This window comes from Desmodus rotundus, chromosome 13 (genome assembly GCF_022682495.2).
Source record: "Desmodus rotundus isolate HL8 chromosome 13, HLdesRot8A.1, whole genome shotgun sequence".
Classification (NCBI taxonomy): Eukaryota; Metazoa; Chordata; class Mammalia; order Chiroptera; family Phyllostomidae; genus Desmodus; species Desmodus rotundus.
Genome location: NC_071399.1, coordinates 30,783,967 through 30,811,419, shown reverse-complemented (window position 1 = coordinate 30,811,419; position 27,453 = coordinate 30,783,967).

Here is a 27,453-nt window from a genome sequence, read left to right as displayed (position 1 = left end):
ATAAATCTGTTACTTTCATTTTAATTTCTTTGCTTACTGATGAATTCAACATATTTTTGTTCCAAGTGTTTTCCTAACCTTTCATTTCTTCTTTTGTGAATTTGTCACTTTGTATTCTATTCACTCTCCCTCCTATTATTTTAAAATTTATGATCAATCAGCCCTGTCCAGGGAGGGAGTTCAGTTGGTTAGAAGATTGTGCCAATATGCCAAGATTGTGGTCAGGTCACATATAAGAATCAACCAATGAATGCATGAGTAGGTGGAACAAAAAATCTCTCTCTCTCTCTCCCTTCCTCCCTCCCCTTAGCTCTCTCTAGGATCAAATAAATAAATAAATACAATTTAAGATCAACCTAGGGCTTTTCTTATTTTTTTCTTTTAAATATATTCATTCTTTTTTTTTAATTTTATGTCTTTATTTTTAGAGAAAGGGGAAGGTGGGGGAAAGAGAAGGAGAGAAACATCAGTGCATGGTTACCTCTACATGGCCCCCACTAAGGATCTGGCCTGCAACCCAGGTATGTGCCCTAACTGGAAATTGAACTGGTGACCCTTTGGTTCCCAGCCCACGCTCAATCCCCTGAGCTATACCAGCCAGGGCTCCAGCTCCTCAGTTACAAGAATTATTAGAAGAAAGACTTCCTGCCATGATGGAGGCATAGGTGGATACACTTTGCCTCCTCACACAAGCAAAAGAAAGACAACAACAAATTTAAAAACAAAAAACAGCCAGAACTGCCAAAAAATCAAACTGTATGGAAGTCTGACAGCCAAGAAGGTAAAGAAGAAACATTCATCCAGACCAGTAGGTGGGTTCCTACATTTGCATGAGATAAACCAGGAAGAATAACTGGGGAGCTAGACAGCCCAAATAACCCAGGGTTCCAGCACAGGGAAATAAAGCCTCAAAACCTCTAACTGAAAATCCTTTAGGGTTTGTGGCAGTAGGAGAAACTCCCAGCCTCATGGGAGATTTTGTTGGAGAAACTCACAGGGTCATAGAATGTATACAAACTTACCCAACTGGGAATCAGCACCAGAAGGACCCAATTTGCTTGTGGGTAGCCAAGGGAGTGACCACAAGTGAGCAGAGAGCTAAGCAAGTGGCATTATTCCCTCTCAGACCCCTCTCTCATATACAATACCCAACGTGGGTTGCCCTGCCCTGGCGAATACCGAAGGCTCTCCCCCTTACTACATAACAGGCCTGCAAAGACAAAAAAATATACTCCAAATGAAAGACCAGATCAAAACTCCAGAAAAAATACAACTAAGAGATGAAGAGATAGCCAACCTATCAGATGCAGAATTCAAAACACTAGTAATCAGGATGCTCACAGAACTGGTTGAGTGTGGTTGCGAAATAGAGGAAAAAGTGAAGGCTACGAAAAGTGAAATAAAAGAAATGCACAGGGAACCAACAGTGATGAGGAAAATGGGGCTAAAATCAACAGTTTGGGACAGAAGGAAGAAATAAACATTCAACCAGAACAGAAAGAAGAAACAAGAATTCAAAAAAAAACAAGGAGAGTCTTAGAAACCTCCGGACAGCTTTAAATGTTCCAATGTCCAAATCATAGGGGTGCCAGAAGGAGAAGAGGAAGAGCAAGAAATTGAACACTTATTTGAAAACATAATGAAGGAGAACTTCCCCAATCTGGCAAAAGAAATAGACTTCCAGTAAATCCAGGAAGCTCAAAGAAGTTGGACCTAAGTAAGCACACACCAAGGCACATCATAATTACATTACCCAAGATTAAAGACAAGGAGAGAATCTTAAAATCAGCAAGAGAAAAGAAGACATTCACCTACAAAGGAGTTCCAATGGAGAACCAAGATGGCGGCGTAGGTAGACACACTGCGCCTCCTCGCACAACCAGAACTGAAAATCGAATGGCAAGGAAGTCCGACACCAAGTAGATAAAAAAGAAACATTCATCCAGACCGGTAGGAGGGGCAGAGACGGGCACCGGGGTGGAGAGGACTCGCCTGGCTGTGGCGGGACTGATACTGGCGGAGTGTGGGACGAATGGCACAGGCAGTCTGACCACAGGCAGACCCTGCGGCCTCACTTTTGCGCACAGATAAACCGAGAGGGCCGGACTCAGAGTGGCGGAGAATGGGGCAGGCAGAGCGGCGGGTAGCACCCCATGGCCCCACATTCGTCCATAGATAAACTGGGCGAACGGAGGGGAGCAAAGCAGACCGCGCAACCCAGGGCTCCAGCTCGGGGAAATAAAGCCTCAAACCTCTGATTGAAAACACCCATGGGGATTGGGGCAGCAGCAGGAGAGTCTCCCAGGCTCACGGGAGGGGAGGGGTCGTTGGAGAGACCCACAGGGGCCTAGAGCGTGCACAGGCCCAACCACTCGGGAACCAGCACCAGAGGGGCCCAGTTTGATGGTAGGTATCGGAGTGAAAGATTGAAATCCGGAGGAGAGTGAGGCAGGCGCCATTGCTCCCTCTCAGCCCTTCCCCCACGTACAGCACAGCGTCACAGTGCAGTGACCAGCACTACCCCGCCCCAGGAACACCTAAGGCTCACGCCACTTAAAGTAACAGACGCACCAAGACAAGAAAAAAAAATGGCCCAAATGACAGAACACTTCAAAGCTCCAGAAAAAATACAACTAAGCGAGGAAGAGATAGCCAGCCTATCGGATAGCCAGCCTAACAGTTCAAAACACTGGTTATCAAGATGCTCACAGAATTGGTTGAATCTGTTCGAAAACCAGATGAAAAAATGAAGCCTATGCTAAGAGAAACAAAGGAAAATGTACAGGGAACCAATAGTGATGCGAAGGAAACTGGGACTCAAATCAATGGTGTGGACCAGAAGGAAGAAAGAAACATCCAACCAGAAAAGAATGAAGAAACAAGAACTCAGAAAAATGAGGAGAGGCTTAGGAACCTCCAGGACATCTTGAAACGTTCCAACATCCGAATTATAGGGGTGCCAGAAGGAGAAGAGGAAGAACAACAAATTGAAAACTTATTTGAACAAATAATGAAGGAGAACTTCCCCAGTCTGGCAAAGGAAATAGACTTCCAGGAAGTCCAGGAAGCTCAGAGAGTCCCAAAGAAGCTGGACACAAGGAGGAACACACCAAGGCACATCATCATTACATTACCCAAGATTAAACGCAAGGACCTACATCCAAGATTACTGTATCCAGCAAAACTATCATTTAGCATGGAAGGGAAGATCAAGTGCTTCTCAGATAAGGTCAAGTTAAAGAAGCTCATCATCACCAAGCCCTTATTATATGAAATGTTAAAGGGATTTACCTAAGAAAAAGAAGATTAAAAATAGGAACAGTAAAAATGACAGCAAACTCACAGTTATTAATGACCACACCTAAAACAAAAACAAGAGCAAACTAGGCAAATAACTAGAACAGGAACAGAACCATAGAGATGGAGATCACATGGAGGGTTGTCAATAGGGGAGTGGGAGGGGGAGAGGGGGGGAAAGGTACAGAGAATAAGTAGCATAGATGATAGGTGGAAAATAGACAGGGGGAGGGTAAAAATAGTGTAGGAAATATAAAGCCAAAGAACTTATAAGTATGACCCATGGACATGAACTGTAGGGGGGAATGTGAGAGGGAGGGGGTGGGCAGGATGCAGTGGAGTGGGGGGGGAATGGGACAACTGTAATAGCATAATCAATAAATATATTTAAAAGAAGGAGTTCTAATAAGACTATCAGCTGATATTTCAAAAGAAACCTTGCAGGCAAGAAGGGGCGGGAAAGAAGTATTCAAAGTCATGAAAGGCAACAACCTACATCCAAGATTACTCTATCCACAAAGCTATTACTTAGAATGGAAGGGCAGATAAAGTGCTTCCCAGATAAGGTCAAGTTAAAGGAGTTCATCATCACCAAGCCCTTATTATATGAAATGTTAAAGGGCCTTATCTAAGAAAAAGAAGATCAATGACTATGAACAGTAAAATGACAACAAACTCACAACTATAAACAACTGAACCTAAAAACAAGAAAACAAAAATGAACTAAGCAAACAGCTAGACAGGAATAGATTCACAGAAATGGAGATCACATGGAGAGATATGAGTGGGAAGGGAGAGGGGGCAATGAGAGAAAAGGTACAGGGAATAATAAGTATAAATGGTAAATACAAAATAGACAGGGGAAGTTTAAGAATAGTGTGGGAAATGAAGGCAAAGAACTTATACGTATAACCATAGACATGAACTAAATTAGGGGAATATTGAGGGGAGAGCGCTGCAGTGTGGAGGGGAATAAAGGGGGGGGAATATGGGACAACTGTAATAGCATGATCAATAAAATATATTAAATAAAAATGAAATTATTTACATGGGGAAAAGGAATTATTAGAAGAAAATACGTAGACAATTACTAAGTTTACATACATGCTTGCAACTGCTGGTAGGTAGTCTCTGTACTGAATGAAAGCATCCCAGGCTAAAAACAGGTGGTAGGTAACTAAAGTTTGTGACTCATCCTAAGTAAATTCAGCCACCCTAACAGGAAATGCTGCATGCTTGCTAAAGAGGGAAAACTCTCACAATTGAAAACTCTCACACTCTCACAAAACTCTCTCAAGCCTATGCTGCTGGTCATCATGTGTTACTTATGATCCTTCTTTAGGTAAATGGAGAACTTTCCCCAAAGATTTGGAGACAGAAATCATCATACTTTTTTACTGTCGCATTCCTGATGTTCCAGATCTTTTGCTCACCTCACATTCTTATTGTGAAATGTTTGTATCATCTAGCATATGACTAGGGCCTTTTTTTCTTCAGAAAAATTGAAATAACTGTGTGGCTTTCTCCCTTACCTTTTCAAAGTTCAGAGCAGCTTAATTAGCCAATGTTAGCAAAAGATCTCTTGGATAGAATATTAAAGAGTGGTCATTCTCCAAAGCTTTAGTTTAGTATTGTCAATGTATTTTTGTGGCAAATTATAGGGAAAGCATAAGGGATCATTTGTATTATGTAGATGGAGACAAAATGCCTGCTGCATAACTCAACTCAGGGAGTCAAATTAAATTTTTTCTCTACTTTTTTCAATGCCTAAGTAAGGTGATTTAGCTAAGCATTCCAAATAAAAGAGATCCAAGCACTTGGGTATTTCATCAATCATGGAGGGAGCCTAGAAATACCTGGGAACAGAGATTGCCATTACACTGAGCACCATGTGCGGTGGTACCTGTGTTGATGCCACTCTGTTATTTCTAAGGCAATGATCACACTAGCCACCAAGCACTTTCTCAGCATCAGTTATTACTCTAGTGTACAACAAAAGGGGCTGAAAGCTCTATAACTTCTCAACATCACAAGCTTCAACTGAACACCTACTCTGTGCCCACCATCAACCACACACTGAATGACTACAGTATGAGCAAGTGGCTTCTGACCCAGATGCAACAACTGGTGGCTCTTGGAGCTGCTTCTTTCTCCCCTTACTCTCCCCCAGGCTCTTGCCATCTCCTGTATGAATTATTGCAGCAATCCCCCATTCCCAGTCTCAATGAAAAACACTTTCTTCCTTATTTTTTTTTTTAGTTTTATTTCTATAGTACTGTACCATCCTCATTGGAGACAGTACCCCAGGAACAAAAGGACAAGCAAAAACATAAGTAAGTTCCTAATTCAGACATGTAAGGCCATCAGTTTTGCTTCATTTCTTTATCATTTCACCAACCAATCCTCCTCCTCCCTTCTTTCCAAATTCAGTGAAAGATCCATCTCCAAGAAACCTTTGGAAATGAAGCCAGCCTAATGTCTCTCATTTCAGTACTCTTTATTGGATCTCCTAAAACTGCATTGCTTTTGAATAATTACATATTGGACCTTTACAGAGGTCCTCTGCTTCTGTCACAGATAATCTCCACCTTCTCATTCTCTCAAGTTCAGTGTCTCCAAATCACCATTGATTCTTCCTTTATCTTTGTCCTCAACATTTACCTCTAGAATCACAAAAACATGCACTTCCAGATTTAGAAGATCCATAGGTACTGCTAAGGCTATAGTGCAGTAACCCACTGTTACAGATTAGAAACCAAAGCCTGAAGAAGTTTCAGGCCTTGTTCACTATCTCACTGCTAGATGGAGGAGAGTTGTTACTGCAAAAAGGCTCATAGATGTCATGCCTGGTGTTCTTATTGTATCGCCTAGATTCTGATTGACACATCACTGTGTTTGTCCAAAAGATGTCCTCCGTCCCAGAGGGTCCTATTAGTTAATACCAATTCTTTAAAAATATGACTTTAGTTATTTCACCTTTAATAGCTATTGAAACAGAGTAGAATTTAAGCCTAAATTTAGGATTTTAGGTCACATACTATTTACTCATAATATGTATCCCAGTCCTTTGGTCGAGCCAAATTAGTGCACTCATCTTATGATTTCTCCCCACTTTGCTTTCTTCAAGTCTAGAATGCTTCCCCAGCTCTCTCTGTAACCCCAATCTTCCAAACCTCCAAAAGGTAGCTTGAAGCTTTGCATATTTCACAAGGACCAACCTCTTCTCCATTTAATGCTCAGAGAGCATCTCAGTAGGTACTTTTGACACACACACACACAGATTGATTATAACTGAATTATAAGTTCTTGACTGTCAAGGGCAACCTTTTGTTTCCCCTGACACCATCTTGTAAAGAGTAAACACACAGTGACAGTGACTGTTGCTGAATGATGGCATTGGTCTTAACATAATCCTGGATACTCCATCATTTTCTTCTTTTGCACTTTTTTACAATGCTTTGCATACAGTAGACAGATAGCTTTCTCTCCAAGCACTTCATCTAGAGGTTTTTCTTGAATCATATTTTCATTTCTGCCTTTAGGGATTTTAATGAATATGGTAAGTACCGCACTGACCAAGCAACTCAGATTATTAACCCCATTAATGATGATGATGATGATGGTGAGAAGTAATAACTAATGTTAGGGAACAAGTACTGAGTGGCATAATAGCTCTAGAGCTCATAGGCCATATAACCTAATGCTCAAGTTTTCCCAGTTCATGTTATTTTCTGCTTTTTCAAGACCGTTTTTCTGTCATTTCAATCTCCCACTAGAATCAGTCATAGATAAAAAAACGTTGTTCTTTCCTGGTGACTGTATTCATTGAAGAAGTAAAAGTAAAATTTTCTTTTAAAAAGTAGTCATGGGATAAAAAAGGACAGTCCCATTATTCTTTTTTTCTCTTCCATTTTTTAAAATATATTTTATTGATTATGCTATTACACCTGTCCAATTTTTTCTCCCCTTTATTCCCTTCAGCCCTGTACCCCCTCCCACCATCATTCCCCGACCTTAGTTCATGTCCAGGGTTATACATATAAGTTCTTTGGCTTCTCCATTACCCATACTATTCTTAACCTCCCCTTGTCTATTTTGTGCCTACCATTTATGCTTCTTATTCCCTGTACAGTTTCCCCCATTCTCCCCACCTACTCCTTCCCGCTGATAACTCTTTATGTGATCTCTATTTTTGTGAATCTGTTCCTGTTCTAGCTGTTTGCTTCATTCATTTTTGTTTTTTTTTCAGTTCAGTTGTTGATAGTTGTGAATTTGTTGTCATTTTACTGTTCATAGTTGTTGATCTTTTTCTTTTTCTTAGATAAGGCCCTTTAACATTTCATATAATAAGGGCTTGGTGATGATGAACTCTTTTAACTTGACCTTATCTGGGAAGCACTTTATCTGCCCTTCCATTCTAAATGATAGCCTTGCTGGATAGACTAATCTTAGATATAGGTCCTTGCCTTTCATGACTTTGAATACTTCTTTCCAGCCCCTTCTTGCCTACAAAGTTTCTTTGGAGAAATCAGCTGATAATCTCATGGGAACTCCTTTGTAGGTAAACATTTCCTTTTCTCTTGCTGATTTTAAGATTCTCTCCTCTTTAATCATGGGTAATATAATTATGATGTGCCTTGGTGTGTGCTTGCTTGGGTCCAACTTCTTTGGGACTCTCTGGGCTTCCTGAATTTACTGGAAGTCTATTTCTTTTGCCAGACTGGGGAAGTTCTCCTTCATTATGTTTTCAAATAAGTGTTCAATTTCTTGCTCTTCCTCTTCTCCTTCTGGCACCCCTATGATTCAGGTGTTGGAACTTTTACAACTGTCTCATTTTTTTTTTTTTGAATTCTTGTTTCTTCATTCTGTTCTGGTTGAATGCTTATTTCTTCCTTCTGCTCCAAACTGTTGATTTGAGTCCCAGTTTCCTTCCCATCACTGTTGGTTCCCTGTGCATTTCCTTTATTTCACTTTTCGTAGCCTTCACTTTTTCCTCTATTTCGCAACCACACTCAACCAGTTCTGTGAGCATCCTGATTACTAGTGTTTTGAATTCTGCATCTGATAGGTTGGCTATCTCTTCATCTCTTAGTTGTATTTTTTCTGGAGTTTTGATCTGGTCTTTCATTTGGAGTATATTTTTTTGTCTTGGCAAGCCTGTTACATAGTAAGGGGGAGAGCCTTCAGTATTGGCCAGGGCAGGGCCACCCAGGTTGCTGCATGTGGCACTGTATATGAGAGAGAGGTCTGAGAGGGAACAATGCCACTTGCTCAGCTTTGTGACTTGCTGTCACTTCCTTGGCTACCCACAAGCAAATCGGGCCCTTCTGGTGCTGATTCCCAGATGGGTGAGTTTGTGTACATTCTAGGACCCTGTGAATCTGTCCAATGAATTCTCCCATGAGGTTGGGCTTTCCTCCTACTGCCACAACCCCATCGGGGTTTTTTCAGCCAGAGGTTTTGCAGCTATATTTCCCCATGCAGGAGCCCTGGATTATGCAGTCTGTCTTGCTCCCCAGTTGTTCCTCCCGGTTTATCTGCACGCAAATGTGAGACTGCCTGCTCTGCCAGCCACTGACTCACCCACCCTGGTCCTCCAACCACCACCTTGCTGTGTGTTCTCTCCACCCCAGCTGCCTGTCTCTGCCCCTCCTACAGGTTTGGATGAATGTTTCTTCTTTAACTCCTTGGCTGTCAGACTTCCATACAGTTCTATTTTCTTGCAGTTCTGGTTATTTTTTCTTTTTAAATTTGTTGTTGTCCTTTTGGTTGTGCAATGAGGCAAAATGTATCCACGCTCCATCTTGACTGGAAATCCTCCTCTTCCATTTTTTTAAAAAAGTTTTGTATTGTTGTTGAAATACAGTTATCTCCATTTCCCTCCCACCACTCACCCCACCCCACCCTGGATCCTAGCCCCTTTGGTTTATTCTTTCTCTCTTTTCTTGGGATGAAAGAGATGGTCCCTTTCCTCTCATTCTCTCTGTTTGTCTCGCTCTGGGCAAAATGGCCCTGAACCTCCCCCATCCCCAGCCTTCACATTCAGGGAGCCACAACTCACTCAACACACAATTTATGGAGAATTTAGATGTTTACAGAATGTGCCAGGCACCAGAGAAATAAATATGAATGAACAAGTGATTTATGTCCTCGGGGAATTCACAGTAATAGAAGCAGAGGTGTATACACATTATGCAATGCAGTGTAGTAAATACCATGAGAAATATTAGACCAAATTTCAGCATGGCCACAAAATAGGAAAAATAAACTTCCTCTGAGAAAGTAAGGAAATGCTTCTTGGAGGAATTGAGGCACAGCTGGGTTTTGAAGATTGAGGAAGTATTCACTTGTGGAACATAAATGGGAAATACACAAAGGAAGGGCTTTTGTAAAGACACAAAATTATGATGAGGGGACTCTAAGTTGGGGCTATGGGTAGAACATCAAATGCAAATCAGGGCAGTGGGGACCTTGAGTAGGTCAGAGTGTCAGGGTCCAAAGAGCAGACAAAGGAATCTAGACTTGATCCGGTAGACAAGGAGGAAACATTGAAATCTTTTAAGTGGAAGTAAAGGGATCATATTTGCATTATTTAAAAACTTCCCCAACCACTGAATGAAAGATGATTTGAGGAAGTAGGACAGCAGTCTGGAAGACCATTGTGTGGTCAGTGCAAATAGAGAGAGGAGGCAGTGCAAACACACATAGACACACTTATAATTGAAGCCTAGTGGTGGTATTAGGCTATAGCTTAATCTGATATATTCTTCTGGGTTGATGGAAAACTTGGATGTAGTGCAAGCATTTGTGACAAGGAAATTGAGTGAGATACTAATTTACATTTGTTTTCCCCTGTTATGGATATACATTTAAGGTGTTTTCCCTTCCCCTTTGAGTCTGACCTTCCTGGTCTGAGGTGTGTCAATAACTTTGTACTTCTAAGACAATTGGGAAACATGCAAAAGACCCTCGCCCTTCATTCAGGTGTGGGTTTTGGAAGTATGTGTTGCTTGAAGAAAGCTGGGAACAGAGCAATGTTGGCCCCAGCTCTTGGGGATAGAGGGAGGGAGCAGTGGTAGAAGGTTCCAGAGTGCTTGAGATCTGGGACCCATAGCAGCATTCTGAGCAGGAGTATTCTGCTCCCACTCAGCAGCCTGAGAATAAGAAGACCCTCTGATGAGGTATCATGTATAGATGTGGGTAGAAGCAGATGGAAGGATTGACAGAGTCCAAAAAATATGGCTTTGGGAACCCCAGGGAGCAATCCCCATACCCACGTGTGATGCTAAGGAAACAGAACCTCCTGCTTCAACTGCATCATGTGGGCTTGGCCAGGGGCAACTCAATGGCAACCATAAGGAACTAAGATAGAGACCCTTCTGCTATTACCAGGCATCCCCTTTAAATATGTAATCTTAGTGATAGAGAAGAAGGTTCCTAAGCCTAACCAATGTGGGTGTTTGGCAATCAGAGTCCTATCTTCTCTATTTCATTAATTTTTGTTTTTCTAACCCCTAAGCAGCAATCCAACTGTTGGGTGGGGTAGAGGGAGAGATTCTGAGAACAGAAAGACATTTAGGTATATTCACAAATGACTTTTCAATTAGTGTTTCTTTCTCCATTCTGGATTCTTAGCTTTTCATACTTTTCTAAGAAATGATGCTTTCACTTTGTTCTACATTTTGGAAACTGCTGAGAACCTTTATAAATTCTCTAAAGATCTCACCACAGACTTTTTTATTCCTGGCTTTTTCCAGTGTCCCTTTGGAGAAAGTCAGACTTGAGGATGAGAAATGAAAAGTGACATTGTGTGGCAGTTAAGCATGGACTACAAATTATCTGTGTTTGAAACCTGGCTGTGCCACTTACTAGTGTGTGGCCTTAGATAAGTCACTTAATCTCTTTGCCTCAATTTCTTTATGTATAAAATACAAGTTCTTCCTTCTTGGGCTTGTTGCCAGGACAAAAGTCACAATGCATGACAAGTTCTTATCCCAACTCTTGGCCCATGATTGTAGGAAATGTGAGTAAGTAGTTAACAGTAATGAGAGTGCTCTGCCCCACATTGGTGGCAGTCCTTGCCCACTCTGGTCCCTGATGCATTGCTCCCCATCATGGAATACATTTCAATTCCATTCAGATAATAGTCTCCATGCAAAACCTGCTAAGAAGAAAGAGAAAAGCCCACAATATTTTCAGTTCCCAAATCCTGGGTACACACAAAAGCAGTATCTACAACTGGTACTCTGAGACTCCAAGGGATAGAACTAGTCTAGGGAGCCAAGAAGGTGTGTTGCAAGCTAGTTCCAGAATCTATCAGAAAGCGCCCAGAACTCTCAGAGGCATCCATCACTGATGCAGGGGACTGCTTCCCAACATTACTGCATTCATTTCTCACTTTGTTTCTCAGAAAAGCTGTGTGTTTCCTTTGCAGTTTCCTTTTTTTTGTGGGCCAGGAGCTTTGCCATCAATTTTCTGGGAAGCTAAGTGAATGCTCTTTCTGTCAATCTGAAATTGTTTGGTGGGTGGGTTATTTTTTCCCCTTTGCTCCTTTTCTTCTTTATGAAAGCTGAGAAATGGGGAAGAAAATTAAAAAGAAAAGAATAAACCCAGTATCATAGGATGCTGGGAAAATAGCTTCTATTTATAGCCTGGTACATTTTCAGACATGTAAACACCTCAGTTAATAGCTGCCCCTGCAGCAAGACCCTGGGGATTATTGAGCTGCCCTGGAAAGCTGGCAACCATATACGGCAGAGGAGTGAAAAGTTTGACAAGGCTAATTGTGCTCCAAGTTGTTTTCAGAAACAGTGGGAATGAGGTCCGTGTCCCGCCTGAACTCAATGAACAGCAGAGGGCCACATAGCCCTCAGTCCCCTCTCAAAGAAAGCAGAATCTTGGCACAGAGAAAGTTTGGCAGGGTGTAACCAAGAATGGTCTGGCCAAAACACCTCTAATTGAGCAAATCTAGCTGACAACATAATAGCAGAAATTCTCGCTTTGAGTGGCAGTTTCACCACACATTAGCTGTGTAATATTGGGCAGCTCCTTTGTCAAGATGAGACTCAGTTTGCTCATCTGTAGGCTGGAATAATTACAGTGACCTCCAGAGGTGAACATGAGAATTAGATTAAAAAATAATATAAGTGTAAAACATCATCTAGACTCCCTGCAATTGTGGTACTAACCACAATTTCTGTCATCCAATGTAAAGTTTCTAGACCTGAAAAGAAGCAGTAAAATATCTCTTCTAATAAAGAAAACAGTAGTACAAACAGACCCCTGAAATGACTCAAAAAGAAGGACTTTAAGGAACTTGGCATAAGAGACCCATGGACAAAGCCAAAGAGGGGTGGGATTGAGGGTAGGAGAAAGTGGTGACAGGAAAATGGAGACAACTGTACTTGTACAACAATAAAAAAACAAAAGAAAAAGAGAAAAAATCAATAAATAAAACAACTGGTATAAGGATGCTCAAATTTTAAAGAAAAATATTACTACAGTAAGTAAACAATTGGAAAATCTCAACAGAGAAATGGAAACTATAAAAGTGCAAATTCTAGAACTGAAAAGGGCAAACTTTTTCATTGATAGGCTACACAGCAGACCAGATACTACAGAAGAAAAGTAAACTTGAAGACCAATCAATAGAAATTATTCATTCTGAAAATAAAAGAAAAATATTTTTTAGAGTCTTAGGGGCGTGTTGGACAAAATCATGCAGTTTATCATACATGCAGTGTCATATACATGGAGCAGTATTGAAGATATGAGGGCAATCTTCAAATCAACCAGAGAATAGAGACCCATTGTTTACAAAGAAACAATATATGATTGGGGACAGACTTCTCATTAGAAAAAGCCAGAAGCCAGAAGTCAATGGACAGTAACATAAAGTGTAGGAGAAAAAAATGTCGACATGGAGTTCTATGTCCAGTGAAAACAGCTTTCAAAAATAAAATAGTTTTCAAAACAAGATATTTCAGACAAAAAAAAACTGATAGAATTCATCACCATGAGATTGGCTCTAGAAGGAAATAGCTCTGGCAGAAGCCAAGTTAGACCCCTAGAAACAAAGATCCACAACAAGGCATGAATAGAGCCCAGAGATGTTTCTACAGCTTTTCATTTTTGGAGTCCTACTCTGATCAACATGTCCTTAACTTTCTGGAATAAGTTTTCTGCAAAACGTAAAGACAATTGAGACTTTGCTCTTAAATAAATTAATTAATAATCAAACAAAAAATGTCTTTACTGGAATGTTCTCTAGCATGGCTATGAGACAGCCTCCCACCTCTACTTCTAAGGCAAAAGCCAGTGAATTCATCATCTTTCAACATTTTCCAGAAGGAAATATTGACTTCGTTTTTACAGTCTTCATGGTCTCCAAATGAGAAAGAGAAAAATTCACTTCTGCATCATAGGCTAAGTGCATATTCTGTGGATATTGATCCCACCTGTCCCCTCACATCATTAATTAGAAAAAGAAATAATTTGCATACCTCCACTATCCAAAAGGTAGTTGCTCAATATCACTCAGAAATGAAAGAAAAATCTTTGTAGTCACTGGGGAGGCAGAAAGAATATGGCTTGAACAATGAGGAAAAATAACAAGTTGTACATTTATATTATTGGCTTAACATTCACCATTGGAAATCTTGCTCAGTCACCACAAAGACACTGCAAGCATCACTACAAATATGCCAGCTTTCACCTGGAAGAGTGATTTTGGTGCTGTTACGGTAAACACGGATCTCTTCAAAGTAGGGAGAAGTCCTATAAAAAAGCAAGAATGATGATGATGCAAAAAGAACAACAGCACCTGACACACACTTTGATGAATATGTGGTGTGGAGTAAGGCAAATGGACTCAGAGTCCTTCCCATGCCATGCTTTTTGTGACCTACTCTAGAATTTGTCTTTCTAGACAAAAACAAAAACAAATACCTTTACTAAAACACAGATTTTTTAATATATCCATTGGAAGGAGGCAATCTTCTAATGTCCACTGCCAGGGACCCCAGAGAAAGCAGGATATGTTTTTGGTAGAAAAGATGACAAGGGGGACACCATCGGAGAGTGACCTGTGACCCAACAGCCCAGGAAAGTCTAGCTTAAGGGCTTTTTTCCCAGCCAAGCTGAGTAGGGTTTTGCCTTGGATTCTTGTCCCTGAAGCTGTATATCAACACTGGAGAGGAAGGTGGTCTTTACTCACTGATTCACTAATGAAATATTTATTTTGTCCCCTGTGTGTGCCAGGAAGGCTCAGAACTCTAAGGATATGTGGTGAAGAACACACAGCCACTGAGACAGTGAGAAGACAGCACACAGGAGGATGGACAAGTGAACCCCGACCCACAACAATACATTTCCTGCAGTGGCCATCCAGACAGCCAAGTGTTGGGTGATACCTAGGGAGGCCATAACCTTCCTTGGCAGTCAAGGGCCTGGAAAGGCTCTGCAGATAAAGCGACACCTCGTACAGACTTGAAGAAATTTAGGGAAAAACCAAGTGACCAAAGACATTGTTCTTACCATCATTTTACTTTAAGAGTTAAGTCAAAGTATGTAAAAATATCATCTTTTTAAGCTTCGTACATAACATATTTCTGATATTCCTTCCAACTGGTGAAATAAATTCATCCATTCTACTTTCTGGATGCACCAGGGGAAAAATACATGGGCAGTTTTCAATGCTGACACCTAAATGCAATAATAAATGAACCATAAAATTTCATAAATCCAGAGTTAAAACCACAGTTTTCAAAATGTCCCTATTTATCTGGGAAAAAAAACACATATTTGTCTAATTTATTTTTGGTCCAAAAAATTGCGACATGATTTGGGTATAGATAAATCTGATTAAAAAGTATTATTTTTCCTGGTATTTGGTATGACAAACACTAGCATGAATGGGTTGATATTTACAGCTTCAATGTATAGAACCATGCTTTTGTTCTCAGGGCATTATTTCTGTCTTGGCTCCTACCATTCTTTTTGAAAACCACTTTAAAATGTGACAAGGCTGAATAGTTGACTCAAGGGCAGTAGAACAACCTCAAAATCCTGCTTCATTTCCTGGCTGCTGCCTAAAGTTCACATTGTGTTTCTACCATTTATCTTAAGGATTTGACTCTATTAACATGCGACATCTCCACAAAAGAATAATGATTTAAAATTCCACATCTTAGTGAAAATGCATTTTCAAAGAACATACTCCCAGAGTGGGAAGTGAGAGAGAACAGAGCATGAGAACCCCAGAGGGTTAAGATTAAGTAGGATGAAGGAAGGTGACACTGGAGGACTTAAAAGATGACTTCTGTTCCGTTCAACATATTCCCTCAGATTATCCTGGCTTCTAGTATGGGTTTGGATAACATTATACATATTCCTTCCCCCTAACTCCAGTATTTGGGGCTTCAAATCATATTTCACCTTCATTGCACTGTATTTTTTATCTCAATATGGAAATACAGCAGTAATAAGGACAGGAATTACGCATTACAAAAAAATAATGAATGCCCCAGAATGTCTCATGTATTTAAGCTACTACAAAGTATTGAAGCTTTCCATAAAAAAAAAAAAAGCTTTATATTCATGACAAGTAATATTAGCATTGCATGATTTGGCCCCTGTTCCAATAAATAGACAAAGTATGTAAGCAAGTGATTCACAAAAGAGGAATTATAAATGACTAACAAACATATAAGAAAATATTTGACCTTGCTGCACATTAAAGCAATGAGATAAGTATCCTTTTACCTAAAACATAATAAAAGTTGAGAGAGAAAGAGAGAGATTGTTCACTGCTGTGAATCTATGCAGTTGTGTATATACCATAACTTTATAATCACATTTTGAATGTTATAAAACTGTTTATAAGCATCGCCTAGAAATTGGGAAATACTTGTATGTAAATATATATTTGAATAGAGCAACATACTGGTAGAACTATTATAAAATGTTAACCATGTTGTCTCAGAGTCTTGGAGGAGGTTTTTTCCCCCTTTTTGTGCCTTATTCTATTTCCCCAAATTCTTTTTTTTTTTCAGTTGTCTATACAGCTTTTTTTTTAATTGTTATTCAATTACAGTTGTATATTTCCCCAAATTCTTATAAATAGCATTATGTTTATAATCAGAGAAAAAATAAAATGGCCTCAGTTGCATAGTTGTAAATGATCAAGTATCTTCACTGTGAGTCCCAGTACTTCCATGCATACCATCTTTCAGCCTAACCAGAGTGTGCTAATCAATTTTTATGCCTATCTGTGGAACAGTCTGAAAAACATTATCCACAGTTAAAATAATCAAGAGCACTATTTTCACTTTTGTGTTTTATCAGATGATAGTTTCCTCCATTGCTTTGCTAACATTTAGAGATTTGCAAAGTATATTTAGGAGATAAGACTAACTTTTTTAATCAAAATGTTAATGACATAACTGCAGATGCACATGCAGTTGTAAGAAATAACAAGGAGAGGGTCCAAGTAACCCTTTACCTAATTTCCCTCAATGATAACATTTTTTAAAACTAGAATACAATATCAGCCCCTGGGTATTAACGTTTATGCAATCCACCTCTTTTATCCAGACTTCCCCAGCTTTACTTGTATGTGTGTGTACTTAGTTCTATGCAATTTAATCCATGTGTACCTTTGTATATCCACTGCCACAGTCAAGACACAGAGCCCTTCCATCACCACAAGAATCCCTGCTGTTGCCCTTTGGCTAACATGTTTTTAACTCTCAAATTGCAGATTATATAACCTATCACTAGCTAACTTGTGCATTCACCTCTATGGTTCTTATTTTTACATTATGCATGTAAGTTTTACAGTCAGAGTTTCCCAAATGAACAAGATGTGTCCAATATCCTAAAACATTGTACTGAATTTAAATTACTCTTAAAGGAAAAATCATTCAGGGCAGAGGAGGTAGGGAGGAAGATATATGAGGGGTAGGGTAGGTAGCTTCCCTCCATAGCTGTAAACTACACACAATGGAATAGACCCTGATTTTATGAAGACATTTCTCTATATACCAGCTGGTTGGACTAGAAAATGATATTTTAGCTTAGAACAGCCTTCCTATCAAAAAAAAAAGAAAGAAAAAATACTGAAAGAATTTTTTTAATCCCAATTTTACCAGGCTTAGTTTTATAAAATTATCTAAGGAGAATAAATAGCCTCTGCTATGCTCTGAATGAGTTCAGCTAGGTTTCTATTTGTTCATATTACAGCCTTAGTACTTCCTGATATGAAAATAATGTTCTTTAGAAAGAAAGAGGAACTAAATGCTCAAGCTCTATATAAAGTTTCTAACCACTTTGTACAAGAAGCATGCTGGCCATGGCTACTGGTGATAAGCGAGAAAGTCAGCAACTGGACATAACTCATCACCCAGAACTTCCTGAGCTACCAATACATAACAGGTGGGCAGTGCCAGGATGAAAAGCCCAAGGGAAGACCCAGGCCAAGTACAAACCTTTCCCAGGAACTGGGCCAGACATGTCCCTGCTGTGGAATGAGTTAAGAGGGACACGTGCCACTAGAAGGCATCTTACTTATCCAAGGACAGTCAGGCCTGAAAATTCTGGAGTTTCTCACTTATCTAAAAACCCAGAAGCCACTATCCATTGGGTGAGAGGAGACTCACTTAATTGACTGCTGTTGACCATGAATGTTGTAATGAACACATGCAGTTGTAGGGAAATGCAAAATGGGGCAACTTCAAGAAACAGCCGCACAAACAAAATGTGGCAGGCTAACAGTCTTTTATATATATTATAATTATTATGATAATTATAATTATTATGACAATTAGCCATGGCTAATTATCATAATTTAAAACAAAATAAAAATAATTGCTAGGAATATGAGTACAGTATCTAAAACTCAAGAAGTGGTTATCTCCCACAGAGCAGCCCCAAAATCTTGAAAAATACCCAGTATGAGAAGCTTAGGGTATCCCTCTGTCCACATCTATACTAGGGAGCATAATGGTCGAATGCTCGTGGGGTGGGAGGGAGGAGGTGTATTAGTTGGCTAGGGTTGCCATAACAGAATACCACGGACAGGGCAGCTTAAACAACAGAAACTTATTTTCTCACAGTTCCAAAGTCAATGTGCTGGCAAGGTTGGTTTATAGTGAGAACCTTCTCATTGAGATGCAGACAGCCATCTTCCTGCTGTGCCTACTTCCCACTTTCCTATCTGTTTCTCCTTAAGGATGCTACACAGATTTTCATCACATCATCCACCCCTGCTCTATAAAGCCCATGGACTTTGGGAGAGGCTGACTCTATCTACCCCTGTCAGAGGGTTACCATGTCAGCACCTTTCCTTCCCTAGCCATCGCATCACTTGACACAGCAGTTAATTGGGGTTGCTATCAAGGGTGTTGTTTGAAGTTACGGGATAAGAAACAAGGGAACCATCTTTTAGATGAAGCACAACCTCAAAAGGCACAGCTCCACCAAAGAGTGTGTAGATGTCATCTAGCCTCTGAATCAACCAACTCTGAAATTTAGCCTACTCTGAACTTTCAGCTGCATGGCATCAACCAGTTTGATTTGGCTTATCTGTTATTTGTAAACCTAGAGAGTCCTAACTGATATGCATATAAGAGGAAAGTCTCAAGAGATTTAAATCATTGTGTGTTTCTTTTGAAAACCCAACCTCTCGATAAAAACAGTGGTGTTGAGAGGCCTCAACTTGAAGGTTCTATGTCAGTGAAGAATGGAAAGGATCTGACATCTGAAGAACTTCATGGTCTGATATTGATGTTGTGAAATTTAATCTTAGGAGATTGCTTATTCACTTTTAGCCTCAGATTCCTCAGCTGCAAAACTGGGGGGATGATATATACCTGGAGTTCTCATGCAGTGTCAGCCCAAAAATGAATGTGATTGACTTGGTTGAAGTATAAGGTAAAGGTGGATATTAAAAACTTGGGCTAGTATTCATTTAAGTAAGTGGAATAATGGAAGATAAAGCCCATTTACCCCTTCACACAAGTTTTTTTGCTGTATTTGGCAGAGAATCAATAACTTTACAAAACTTCCCATACAAACTACAGATGAGGTCGGTAGCACGTGTACTTCTCACACCTCCAGCATAGGGAGCCAAGTCTGAGACCGTCATGAAACCAAGGGTGGCTGAACAACCTCAGCCTCCACTCTCCCCTCTCTGTGTATTTTTTTAATTTCAAATAAATAAAAAACTCATGTATTTTTTAATCTCAAATAAAATCAAATAAATCAAGGTTACAACTGCATTATTCATTCCGACATCTAAGTAAGGTAGGAAGTTATGAAAACTTGGAATTCTCCTTTTATGGAGGTGTGTTTCCACTTGGTAAACATTTTCAGACATAGTAACCATAGAGTTCATGGAGAAGAATGTAAAACACGTGAGATGCCTCAACTGTGTGTTTTCTGCATTCTTGGCATTCGACATCTCTTATCCTGACTGTTTGATTTTATTTTGTCACTAATGCCCAATGTTTAACTCAGAAAGATAAGATTTAAGAAGATGGTGAGAGCTGCTTTGTTCCCTTAGACATGTTCATTTCTTTTTGTTCCAAAGGGGATCACAATATATACATTAGGGGGAGAATGCACTCCCTGGTGTCCCAAGTAAGATTACATACAACTAAATCACAAAGACATTAAAGCAATAAATCTTCCTTTGTGTAGAAACCAAACCATCCCACAGTTACAATCCCAAGGGAAGGCAGGGTGGATAGAGGGGAGGAAAGGAGGAAGAAAGGGGCAGTTGATAGAGGACATTAATTTTTTTTCTTACAAAAAAAAGCCATAAACCTGCAGTTTCCTCCATTGCTCATTCATTGCTGACCATTAAATTCTATTGCAAAAATGTGTCCCTTGGGTGAATCTCCCTTAAAACTAAAAATTGCATGGATAAGATAATGCAAATTCAAGCTTGAAAGATAAAACTTCTAAAATGAGATATCAAAAATATTGGTGGCAATCTCCCACAAAAGTGAAAATAAAGTGAGAATAAAGAATTTTACTTACTCCTCACACAGTGTTATAACCTTTTTAAAGTCAAATTTTTGCTTTCAGGTATTGTCATAGAGAAAGGAAAAAGTCCTTCTTATAAGACAAACCTACCTACTTCATATCCTTTGCCCAGAAAGTTACAGACAATAAATAAATTAAGGTAGCAAATTTCAATAACCCAGAGATGAATATTAATCCGCAGTGGAACCATGCTAACATTAAAATATAATATGCCACTTTAAAACTATCAGTGCTGGAATGAATGGTATCCTCTCTCCTAATATTTTTTAAACATTTTTCAACAGATAGAAGCAGGAGGGAACAGGGTTGTATGGCCCTGGATGCAAACACCAGCCTACCCAGGGACCTTGCCAGACACAAGCTTCACATGGCACGTGTCAGAGAGTGTCCCCAAGACAGGGATTCTACAACTCCACACGAAAGTTTAGTCAGAGGAATCTAATAAAGTCACCATATTCAATGTTCCAGTAAAATTACAGACCCCTTTTGCTGGCAGATAGAACTCCTTCACTTTTTCCTCATCCAGAATGTATTCATGCACTGTTCATTGTTGTAAACACAATTTGATGTTAAATAAAAGAAAACACAAATACAAAGCCACTTTATTGCTGCCCCCAAGGACATTCTGAAGGCAAAAAATGTCCTCTTAAATACCTATTCACATTCTTTACTCTTTATTTTTATCCTTGATACACAGGTAAAGAGAAATTAACTTTTTAAGTACCATATGAAAAATTAAAAAACAAAAGGAATGAAAGAAAAATAAACAGCTGGAGCCTGAGAACTTGCTGGTGTTCAAGATTAAAAGGTGTTAGAACCTTGTTTAAAAATAGTGAGATACTCTGGTTTTGTGATTTCAAGTCAAATAATTTGACATTGGTGCTTTGAGTATATTAACATTCACAACATACCAAAATATTTGCTATATTTGTTATGTGGTGTCCCTTGACAGCTCTTAAAGGAACAGGTTTTTTCATATATATATATATATATATATATGCACACACACACACGTATATATACATAGACATATATATACACCAATATATATATATAAACCAGTATATATATTCACATGTAAGCTAACTGTGTATTTAAGGCTACAGTAAATTAAACTCAGTGCTTTGATACATGAACCAGATTTATCTAAGATTTCTAGGAATTGAAGTTAAATCAAATAGTGCATAAAAAGTGCCAGAATTCCACTTCAATCCCATCTTTTTATCAACCTTTTTTTATAAAGTCAAGTGAAATAGTTATCATGTTTTATAAAGTTCAAATAATCTTGAGTAGAGATCAGATAAGCAGCTTTATTTACCTCATTTGGTTTCATTATAAAACTCTGATTCTTTTCAGGAGATATTCATATTAGTCAATTAATTGTTTTTTCACTGCTTTTCATTTAAAAGAGAATTCACAATGCTCCGATGATAAGATAACCATCCATCTCAGGCCGTGTGTTTTTCCTGGCCTCCATTGCATTTAGCATTTTAGCACTCTCAAAAGTGTACTGATTTGGAAGATAAACAGACATGGTTACTCTAGAACGTCCACTCAGTGAAAACAAAGGGCTGATCAGATGCAAAAGCTCAAAGAATTACCAGAGCAAGACTGGACAAATGCCTGGATCTGTCCACTGAAGGAGGTATTCACAAGCACAGAGAAAGAAATGGCAGGAAGGCACCAGCTATAGAGCAAGGGCCCTGAGAGATGTAGCTTAGTTCTACACACTTGAGCAACAGACAAAAAGAATTCATGGTTCATTTCAATCCAAATAGTGCTGTGAATTAAAGTCATGCCAAACCAAGATGATATTATCTTTAGTATTTCCACCTATTGGTCCACATAGAAGATTCCAAGACCCTCTGAGAGGTTAAGACCACCAATAGCTCTGGTCTCTGGGTCCTTATCACACCACATCCCTGGCCTCTGTTTCCTGGATTCAGTAAGCCACAGAGGGGTTCCAGGCACACGGACTCTTCAGGTAATCCAATAAAAATTAGAATGTTCTGGTCAGAGTGATCTGGAGAGTATTAAATGAGAACAGTTTTCTAAGGAGATCCAAAATATCTATATCAAGCCTTTTCCAACTGTAGACTCAGAACTGTTTTTCTAAATAATATGTAAATAAAATTGATGGTTGAGTATATAACTCACATTTATCTTCATGTGCACACACATTATTTTAAAGGAGGCTAGGAAAAAAAGTCATAGTCTTACTTAAAGGAAATAACAATGAATTTTAAAATAATTGAAGGGAGAACTTACCAAGGGGCCAAATAAAACATGAGAACATCAAATTCTTCTCCTGAAGCACATTCCCCTCCTGAGATTGACCAGTTGGCAAGAAGTACCTCCTCTGATTAGGAAGGGAGACTGAACTAACTAAACTAAAAAATGGATCCATCCAGATTAATTCCTAACACATGTGTGCATGCATGTAACACACACACACACCCCTCCTGGGTATTAAGACTCCATGCTCATTTGGGCTCAAAACTGCATTTGCTCCTCATTAGATACAGGAATCCTTGATGACTCACAGTAAATGGAGGCTATCCATGGGCAAAAACATCAGGTTGATTCAAATTAGATAAATAACACCTCCATGATTGACCCACCAATATGCTCCTTCCTTGAGTCATTGGGTGAGTCATGTGCCATGTCAATTTTCAAGTGGAATTAAAAAATAAGTTGGTCCATCTTCTGTTAACAAATGAGTTGCAAATTTCTTCTTACAGTATAAAGCACAGGTGGCAAACACAAAGCCTGTGGGCCAAATATAACCCTCCACCTTGTTTTATCAGGCCTGGCACCTTGTTTCTGCCCGGCGTCAGCGCTGAGTTCCTTGCCCCTAGTTAAGGAGTAGTTACATTTATACAGTCCTAAAATTACTTTTGGCCCTTTGAAGGCAAAGGCAAGGCCGATTTCGCCCCCGGTGAAAGTGAGTTTGACACCCCTGGAGTACAGCTAAGTGAGCCATGTGTCTTCTGCGGACCTGCTGCTTTATTTCTAAGTTTGAAAAAAGAAAAGCTAGTGAGCTCCCAAGTCCTCTTCAGTTCTAAAGTGTCTTAAAAATTTAGATTTTCGGAGAACCAAGATGGCGGCGTAGGTAGACACACTGCACCTCCTCGCACAACCAGAACTGACAGAAAATTGAACGGCAAGGGGGTCCGACACCAAGGAAATACAAAATAAACATTCATCCACTCACATCCACTCACACTCACGTGGCTGTGGCGGGACTGAGACTGGCGGAGTGTGGGACGAACGGCACAGGCAGTCTGACCACTAGCAGACCCTGCAGCCCCACATTGGCGCACAGATGAACCGAGAGGGCCAGACTCAGAGTGGTGGAGAACGGAGCAGGCTGAGCAGTGGGTAGCACCCCGCGGCCCCACATTCGTGCAGATAAACCGGGTGAACGGTGGGGAGCGAAGCAGACCACGCAACCCAGGGCTCCAGCTCGGGGGAAATAAAGCCTCAAACCTCTGATTGAAAACGCCCGTGGGGGTTGGGGCAGCAGCAGGAGAGACTCACAGCCTCACAGGAGAGGTCCTTGGAGAGACCCACAGGGGCCTAGAGTGTGCACGGGCCCACCCACTCGGGAACCAGCACCAGAGGGGCCCAGATTGATTGTGGGTATCGGAGTGAAGGATTGAAGTCCAGAGGAGAGCGAGGAGGGCGCCATTGCTCCCTCTCAGCCCCTCCCCCACATACTGCGTCACAGCCCAGCGACCAGCGTTACCCCGCCCCGGTGAACACCTAAGGCTCCGCCCCTTAAAGTAACAGACACGCCAAGACCAAAAAAAAAAAAAAAAAAAGGCCCAAATGACAGAACACTTCAAAGCTCCAGAAAAAATACAACTAAGCAAGGAAGAGATAGCCAACCTATCGGATGCACAGTTCAAAACACTGGTTATCAAGATGCTCACAGAATTGGTTGACTCTGTTCGAAAACCAGATGAAAAAATGAAGCCTATGCTAAGAGAAACAAAGGAAAATGTACAGGGAACCAATAGTGATGCGAAGGAAACTGGGACTCAGATCAACGGTGTGGACCAGAAGGAAGAAACAAACATCCAACCAGAAAAGAATGAAGAAACAAGAATTCGGAAAAATGAGGAGAGGCTTAGGAACCTCCAGGACATCTCAAAAAGTTCCAACATCCGAATTATAGGGGTGCCAGAAGGAGAAGAAGAAGAACAAAAAATTGAAAACTCATTTGAACAAATAATGAAGGAGAACTTCCCTAATCTGGCAAAGGAAATAGACTTCCGGGAAGTCCAGGAAGCTCAGAGAGTCCCAAAGAAGCTGGATCCAAGGAGGAACACACCAAGGCACATTATCATTACATTACCCAAGATTAAACGCAAGGACCTACATCCAAGATTACTGTATCCAGCAAAGCTATCATTTAGAATGGAAGGGAAGATAAAGTGCTTCTCAGATAAGGTCAAGTTAAAGAAGTTCATCTTCACCAAGCCCTTATTATATGAAATGTTAAAGGGACTTACCTAAGAAAAAGAAGATCAAAAATAGGAACAGTAAAAATGACAGCAAACTCACAGTTATTAACGACCACACCTAAAACAAAAACAAGAGCAAACTAGGCAAACAACTAGAACAGGAACAGAACCATAGAGATGGAGATCACATGGAGGGTTGTCAATAGGGGAGTGGGAGGGGGAGAGGTGGGGAAAGGTACAGAGAATAAGTAGCATAGATGATAGGTGGAAAATAGACAGGGGGAGGGTAAGAATAGTGTAGGAAATGTAGAAGCCAAAGAACTTATAAGTATGACCCATGGACATAAACTATAGGGGGGAATGTGGGAGGGAGGGGGTGGGCAGGATGGAGTGGAGTGGGGGGGGGAATGGGACAACTGTAATAGTATAATCAATAAATATATTTTAAAAAAAAGAATTTAGATTTTCTTAAAATTCTAACTCCACATAATTGGTAGCTACTTATATATGTAAAGACAAATACATGTGTAGCTGTCATGATCTTTACCTATTTTATTAAAAAATATTTAAATGTATAAAGATCTCAATGGAATGGTATAGTGGGCAGTCCTGAGAATCAGAATCCTCATCTTTCTTATTACTCTTGTTTATAGACTCATGGAAAGTCAGTGCTTTCTAGGACACTTGTGTTCCACTAGCTCCACCTTACTAATTAAAAAAAAAAGAAAAAAAAGATGAGGATGCTGAGGGTCAGTGACTTGCCCAAAGTTGCACACATGTCAATGCAGACGCAGGACTCCTACAGAGGACCTGTTACCATCACTGCGTCCAGCACTTGTGAAGTGTTTGCTGTGTCAAGCACAGTGTTCAACAGTTTTACCTAAAATATCTTGTTGAACCTTCATGATTAATCCAGGAATCCGACATTTTATTATCCTCACTTTACATACAAGGAGAAGGAGGATGAGAGTGTTTAGGGGCCTCACAGCTGCTAAGTTCCAGAAACAAAAACAGAGCATAAACAGTCTGACTCTGTCACCCAAATTGGAATCACTTCTTGGGTTTCTTCTGAACACCCAGAGTGGTGTTCCCTTCCCTCCTTAAATGGGATAACCAAAATCAAGGAGTTAACCTTTTCTGGGTACTGTCAAGGCCAAGAGCAGAGATGCTGTGATTTTAAAGCCTCCCTCCTTGCCTGAGAAATTTTTTATTTGTCTGCCCAACTCACACTGGAAAAGAATAACTCAGCCTCTGCCTCCCAAACAGGCAAATACAGTCCCCTCCTGGGAACCAGCTGTTCCCGGTGAGTCCCTCACTTAAGTACCCCTGAGGGATTGGTTGTGTCCTTCACCTCTGTTCTTGTAAAGAAAGAAAGAGCACTCCACTGAAAGAGCTTAGAGGGCTGGGCAGAAGGAAGATGTGGCATGGCTCCAGTGACTCTGCAGCTCTGGAACACTCACCAGCTCCCACTCCCCCTGTGCCCCTGGAAGACACACACGCCCTCCACATGGGCAGGAGATGCAGGCGCAGTCTCTACTCAGGCCGGTGACACAGGGCCTCTATAGTAGATGGATCCTGTCAGGGCTGGTGGCCGGAGGACTGAATCCAGTCCCACAGCCTCAGCAACATCTTCAAAAAACACTTCTCCTGAGTGTGGGCAGTCTACCTCTTAAAGGACAAGATGTCCTTCTCATTTCCAGTCTCCTCAGGAGAGGATGGCAACCATTGTAAACTTTCCAAACACTGTATTTGGGACTGTTGGCCCTTTAAGGGCCCTGTTACCCCAATTTTAGTTAAAGCCCACCTTCTTTTCCCACTGGGTCAGCTCCTCAGAAATGTGCCAGAATAGCCAGCCCATTTACACTTACACACACACACACAATTTGAACTTCTTAAAAGGTGAGCAAGTCACGTTAGTTAGAGGAGGAAATGGGCTACTGTAAACATATTATATGAGTTGTAAATGTTTCCAAAATCCAAGGAAAAGTAAATCTGATTTTAAAATTTGACTGTCAACTTGATTTACATATTATTTAGAAAAATCATTCTGTGTTTACTCTTGAAAAAGTCTCAGTATAGATACTTCAGGTCTCCTTAAGTATCTCCTGTCAGGTAACAGTTCGTATCTAATACTCCCCAGGTTACTCTGACCAGAGCATTACAATTTTCACTCAATTACCTGAATAGCCTGTGTGATAAGTAGCAGAAAATAAATGTACATTAAAACTAAGTCTTCCCCTGTATCCCCTGGCCCCTCCATGTTTGCCCCAGGCCACAGTAGAATAAGAGTAAAAATTTAATACTCTTCAATTGAGTAGCATTAGGAAATGGTGTCCAGGAAAGGGAAAAATACCTTAGGACTCCTTGACAATAAATAAATAAATAAATAAATAAATAAATAAATAAATAAAGCCATCTCATTAATTCTTACCTTTTTAACAGGATTCTTTTAAAGAAATCTGTCTCTAAGCATAGTGATCACACACTTTTCATTTTGTATGTTTAAGAAAACTAAGAATAAAGCTCTGTGTCCTCTGCCCATATCCCTCTTGTTGGTCATTGTTGTTAAGTTTAATGGTGGTTTCTTTAAAGTTGTTTAGTCTTTAGAAAATGCAATTACAGATGTGAGAGTTATGGACTT